Raw genomic sequence first — 6,000 nt, 5'->3', positions numbered from 1 at the left:
TTCCTGAAATGGTAATGTTTCCTCAAAAGTTAAATGAAAGACCTCCAGAAGTATTCCTTTGTGCATCTTGGTTTTGCTTGCTTTATACGATTGGTGACCTACATTACATGGAATGTTTTCTGTTAGTCCCTCACATGTCCTAACCTTTAGAAGTAGGAGGAGTGCCTATTTTTTCACAGAAAGCATGAAGAGTTGCTGTAGCGTGAGGATTAATTTGGAAAACATTTTGAAATCCTCAGGGAGAAGATTCTGTAGCGCTAGAAGAAATTTCTTCTTACTTTCGGTCAATGTGCAGTATGTTTTTGTGCTATCCTCGTATAACAGGGCAAGAGTGCAACAGTTAAATAGTAACTGTTTTGTGCCTTGAAAAATGTATCTACTTTGAGAATTCTACCACAACAGTATCTGGAAAAATGAATGTTGATATATACCCCTCCCACCTTTGCTTCCTTCCTGGGAAGAAAATCGGATATTATTCCCATTTCATAGACAAAGAACTGAAGCACAACCTGCCTACCTTCCCTCAAGACAAAAGGAAGCAGGTACAGACACGTACCCAAACTGCAATGCGTTAAACACATCATCTCCTCCTTAGCTGTACCAAAGCTAATTTTGTCTGCCTGAGAGCTAGGAGAGATGACAGAACTGTGCAGAACACATCTGCCAGTCTTATAAAGCTGTATCGAGAAATGCAATTTCCAAGTGCCTGGGGAAGCCTCGCTGAGCTACAGCCATCAGCGCAGAGGAGGGTGCTGAACCGCAGACAGAATGTAAGAGAATTTGTTTTATATGTGTCCAGGTAGTTGTGTATTCTCCTTCTGGGAAGAAATGCGAGAAATCTCCTCAACAGAACAGTCTGCGGGATTGCTTACCTCAGTACTTTGATTTTTCAATTGACCTCTAGATATGGAGAGGTAAGGTAGTATTTTTAGCAACATCCAAACCGGGCAGGAGCCGTTTACTGCTCGCAGTCTCTTTTGATTGCCTCCCTTTGAACAAGGAGAAAAATGTAACAGGCACTCAGGTAAGAAAGAAAGAGACAATGAAGCTCAGGCGAGCCACGATAATAACGTCGTTAGGGTGATTTATTTGTTTGCCAGTCCTAGTGGGCTGTTTTGTGCTGACTTCATCCTGTCGCTTTAACCCTCCAGGCTCCGAACCACCTCGGGTCTGCCGCAGGAGCGGTACGCGAGCCTCTCCATCCCATTTCTTTCGCAGCACTGGCTGTGCCCGCAGTGGGATCCGAGGGGCGAGGAGGGAGAAGCCGGGTGTTTATGGCAGGCTGGGAGGACCCGAGCAGCCTGTGGCACAGCCGGCCGGTCACCCCAGCGAGATGCCCACCAGAGGGGCGGGTAGGATGTCAAAACAAGGCTGGGGAAACCACACAAAGGGGCTTTAGGACTACGGGTGGTTTACGGGCGGGGATTTTTCACCGGGGGGTGGTGGTGGTGGTCGGGGGGGATCTACTGCCTTGCGAGAGGAGAACCGCAACCGGGGTCTTTTATTTCCAGTTCCACTCCCAGCCCCGTTACTCACTCCCAGCGTCTCCCTCGGGCTCAGACGCTCCTCACCCCGTTCACCGTCCTTTCCCGAAGACCCTCCGGCTGCAGACGCGGCGAGGTGCCCCCCCCCACCCCCCACCCTGCGGCCCACCCCCTCCCCGTCCTCCCCGCGGGACCTGCCCGGGCTCCCCCGTGGGGCGGCAAAACCCGACGGCCAGGGCCGGACCCGCTCCTCCTCACACGCCCGTTCCCGCCGCTCCGCAACTCAACGGCTCCCGCTTCACCCCCCCGCCCCGGGCAAAGAGCCTCGCCCAGGCCCCGCGCCCGCCCTGAGGTGAGGGCCGCCCCTCACAGGGGACGGAGGGGGGGGGGGGGGGGGGGGGGGGGTAGGTAGGCCTCTCCCGCCGCCGGGGGATCCCCCCCCCGCCTCAAGGCAGTCCCCGGCCCCGCCGGCGGCGGCGGCGGCCCACGGGTGTGTGTGGGGGATGTGGGGGTGTGTGGGGGGGGGAGGAACAGGGCCGCCCTCACGCCGCCCCGCCTCACGGCAGCCGCTGGGTGGCAAAGTCACCGACCCCCGCGAAGCCCGCCGGGCTCCATCAAACGCCGAGGCCCCGCCCACCGACGTCATGGAAATAAGAGCGTCAGCCTCAACCGACCCGCCAGTGGCTGCGGAGCCGGCGGCGGCGAGGGGGCGGGGGAGAGGCGGGGAGAAGCGAGAAGCCACGCCCCCGTGCCTAGCAGTAGCCCCTCCCTCCTTCCCCCCCCCCCCTCATTGAAGACCCCCCCCCCCTTTCCCCTCCACCGGCTGCGCGAGGGGCCCCGTCACGTGACCGGCGCTCCGCAGGCGGGGAGGGGGGCGGCGGCGGCGGCGGCGGCGGGAGCCAGCGAGTGAGTGACCGAGCGACCGAGCGGGGCGGGCGGAGGGAGGAGGCGGGCCGGGCTCGCTGCTCTCCGCTCCGCCCTTCCCGGTAGCTCCCGCCCCGGTTCCTTGTTAGCGGTTGATTCTGCGGCGTTGGGGGGGGGGGGGGGGGTTTCTGGCGGTGCTGACCCGGAGGGGGGGGGGGGGGGTGGGGAAAAGGAGGCGGGCGGGGAGCGGCGGTGGCGGCGGATCGCTGGTTCCTGCCGGTGAGGCGACGGGGGCGGGGCGGGCGGTCCGCACCCTTCCCCCCCCCCCCCTCCTCCTCCTCCTCCTCCTCCTCCTCCTCCTCCCCCGGCTCTCCCCGCGCCGGTGCCCCCTCCGCCTTCCCTCCCCAATTCGGTCGCCGCTTCCCTCCTCCTCTCCCTCCCTCCGCGGCCGCAGGGCGGGGGCGGCCGGCCGTGGGCAGGGCCGGGGAGCGCGGGGACCTTGTGCGCTCGACGAAGCGGGCGGCGGCAGGTTCACGGGCGCCTCGTCCCGGCCCCCGGCGGCACCGAGGTAAGCGCGGCGGCGGCGGTACGCGGTGGATCTCTCCTCCCGGCGGCAGGTGCAGCCTAACGCTCCGTTCACCGCCCAGCAGCGGGCCGTGGCCGCGGTTCAGCCCGGGGAAGCGGGGTGCCGGGGGTTTCGCCGGTTTGGGTTTTGTTTTTTTTTTTTTGGCTTTTTTTTTTTTTTTTTTCTTTTTTTCTTCCCTCCCCGCAGGTAACCGGAGCGCGCACCTGGCCGCCGCCGTGCAACCGGGGCGCGGCGTGACCTTGAGGGCAGCGGGATGCGGGGCTGAGCCTCCCGTGGGAACCGCAACCACCACCACCACGGCGGGCAGGGCCGGCACACCGCGGCCCCGCAGACCCCCGGTCCGGTGGTGGCGGGTGGGTGGGAGACTGTGGGGAGGAGGAGGAGGAGGAGGAGGGGGGGGGGGGGGAGAGGCGGGCGGATTAAGGCGGTGCTCAGCCCCCGCCGGGTTAAGTAGCCGGGATTAGCCCGCTGCGGCTGCACGACACCGGCATCCCGGGAGCCTCTCCGCCGCCCCGCGGGGGCCGGGAGCCCGGCACCGGCACCCGTGCAGTCCCCGGCCCCGTCCCCCCCGTCCCCCCCCCCCCCGGCCCCGCCGCCGCCTCCTCCCTCCCTCCCTCGCCCGCCCGCCCGCCCGCCGCGCCCCCGGGGCGGTGTTTTTTGGCCGCGGCCGGGTCGTTCGGTTCTTTTCCCGTCGGAGCGGGCGGGCTGTTTTGATTTATCGATGCCTGACCGGGCTGCCCATCGACCGGTGCGGGCTGGGAAGGGATGCGGCGTCCCTACGGGAACCGGGAAAGAAAAACCCTGGCAGGCTTCGCGCCGCCGGTGAGAGCGGAGCGGCGGTGGGAAGCGGCTCCGACGGCGGCGGGGACCGCTTCGTCCTCGTCCCGGCGGTGCCCGTAACCTTTGGATGTGGCACCACGTGAGTTCGGGAGCGGGGCCGGAGCCGGAGCCTCCGCCGGGGGGGGGATGGCTGGCGGCCGCCGGGCGCGGGAGGGAGCGCTCGCCGCTCACGGGTGGAACGGAACGGAACGGGTGTCCGCGCCGCCCGGGCTTCCCCCGCCGAGCCTGTCGGTAAAGGCTGAGATCGGCAGGATCTAGGATTCCGGGAGGAAGGTCTTCGTGGAAAGGTCGCGGGGTCTTCGGGAGGGTGTGTGTGGGGGGTGTCTGCCTGAGCCCCCTCTTCCCTCCTGGAAGAGTTTGGAAACCGGGAGCGGTGGGTGAGTCTGTCCCGGGTGTTTCAGCCCGAGGGGCAACCTGTTTGCACGGCTGTAACAGGAGGCTGTGCAGCGCTATGCGTGTTCCACGCTCGACACAAACCCTTAGTAATACGTGGATGTCTTTTTTTACGTTTTGCTTTTTAAACTGCATATGTGGGGGGGGGGGAGAAAGATGCGCAGTAACAAGATTTCGGGGGCTTCTTTCTTGCCATTTTAAGATCCCCATTACAGAAGTCCTTAAATATCTGTTACATACAGCATTCTTAAATGTGTAAGTTCAGGTGCCGAGGCTTTCATCTCGAGGTCTGTCCAAAAGGAACTGGTGAGAACGCCTTGTGCCTTGCCTTAAACCCTCCTTCTGAGGCTCTGCTTGCGCTGCGATCTGGCTTAACAGTGTTTGAGGGGTGACTAGCTAGGTTAATAAATACCCAAATCATTGTCCCTTACCGTGTCCCTTTTTGGAAGAGATGTCCCAAGCCAAATGGACCTGGGAAACGTGTCTTGCATCTTCGGCGATTGACAATCTTGACTTGCTGAGGGGAGAAGTAGAGCGTGCTTTTGGAAAACTGCCGCCTGTCCAAAAGCTGCTGCATCTTTAAAACACTTGTGGGTCCTAATGAATTTGAGTTGAAATTGTGTTTTTTTAGGTGCTTGAAAAGATCTTGGCTAGATAACTTGCAGACTCCTTGGTTCATCATGAAGTGTATTCAGAAGGTGGTAACAGTAGCTATAGCTAGTGCTCCCCCCACAACGCATTTGTTGGAGCTTTTCAAGGATTTGTTCCAAACACCACAGATCATGAATTCCGAGAGAGGTAAACTTGGGTATCTTTAAACTATTGGCTCTTTTGGCAGGAATAGCTTCCAATGTACTAGGACTTTAATACTTATGGCATAATGAATGGAAACTCTCTCGGTGTCAGTGGAAAAAGTGGTCACTGAATTCAGTGAGGAAAAAAAAACCAAACCTCCGTACACTTCAATGTGAAATTTTCGGTCTGGAACAGCATCGTTGTGTCGTTCGGTGTATTGCTGCTCTCTCTGTTCGTTACGGTAACCCCCCCAGGTTGGGTTATCTGAAGAAAACGGGGATCCTGTGTTGTATACAGAGGCGTGCAGGTTTTCCCAATCAATGTTGCTATCTCGGTGCTGAATTTCAACATTACTGCTTCAGTTCATTCAAAGAAAACTGCTGCTTACATGTAGGTAACTAAAATGATACAAGTCAAAACTAATTTTAAAGGGAATTGTGGCTGTACTGTGTATGCACACACACAGTGACTCACTATTGCATATTAAGCAGATGTGTTTGGGAACTTAAAGCAGAAAACAGGCTAGCGTCACATTAGCGTTGGGTAAACTGTATTGGTTTCTTATAAAGTTGCATTGCATACAGATAATGGTATAAGCAAAGGAACCCCATTCGTGTAATATACAATCGGCTAATAATCTGTGAGCGATCCTACCAATTAAACCACCCTACAATCTAACGTTAGAATCTCATTTAGAAAGCGACTCCTTCATGGACCACAATATAGAGAACTTCTGTCAGCTGTTAAAATCGAGAACCTCTAAACCATGTTGTAGAAGCTTAACAGGAAGCTGAGAGGCTTGTAAATGTTCTGCAGCTCAGTCAAGAAGGTCTAGTAATTACCTTTTTTTTTTTTTTTTTACTGTTTGAGTTTATTCAGAAAAGGATATGATAAACTGGAGACAGTCATAAGATGAAGGTATTAAGAAGGAAGAAACGTAGGTTGGATCTGCTGAAGCCACCTCCAAAACAGATGCTTTGGAAGTATTAACTTTGCCAACGTTTAAGGTTTAGAGCTGGGAACTCAATATTAACTGAC

At 57.8% G+C, this 6,000-nt stretch overlaps 1 protein-coding gene across 3 annotated transcripts in view; it reads left to right on the top strand.

The window, feature by feature from the left end:
• Positions 1 to 3,553: 3,553 nt before the first annotated feature.
• The window catches only part of ATP2B1 (ATPase plasma membrane Ca2+ transporting 1), a 63,398-nt gene continuing 60,951 nt past the window's right edge, over positions 3,554 to 6,000 (top strand). For all 3 annotated transcript variants that reach the window (XM_049791942.1, XM_049791941.1, XM_049791944.1), the window contains exon 1: positions 3,554 to 3,853. The gene's annotated coding sequence lies outside the window, so the exon portion shown is untranslated. The remainder of the gene's footprint in view (positions 3,854 to 6,000) is intronic.

Source organism: Accipiter gentilis, chromosome 34, assembly GCF_929443795.1.
Source record: "Accipiter gentilis chromosome 34, bAccGen1.1, whole genome shotgun sequence".
Taxonomy (NCBI): Eukaryota; Metazoa; Chordata; class Aves; order Accipitriformes; family Accipitridae; genus Astur; species Astur gentilis.
The sequence above is the reverse complement of the archived record's forward strand: the minus strand, read 5'-3'. Positions and strand labels throughout refer to the sequence as shown.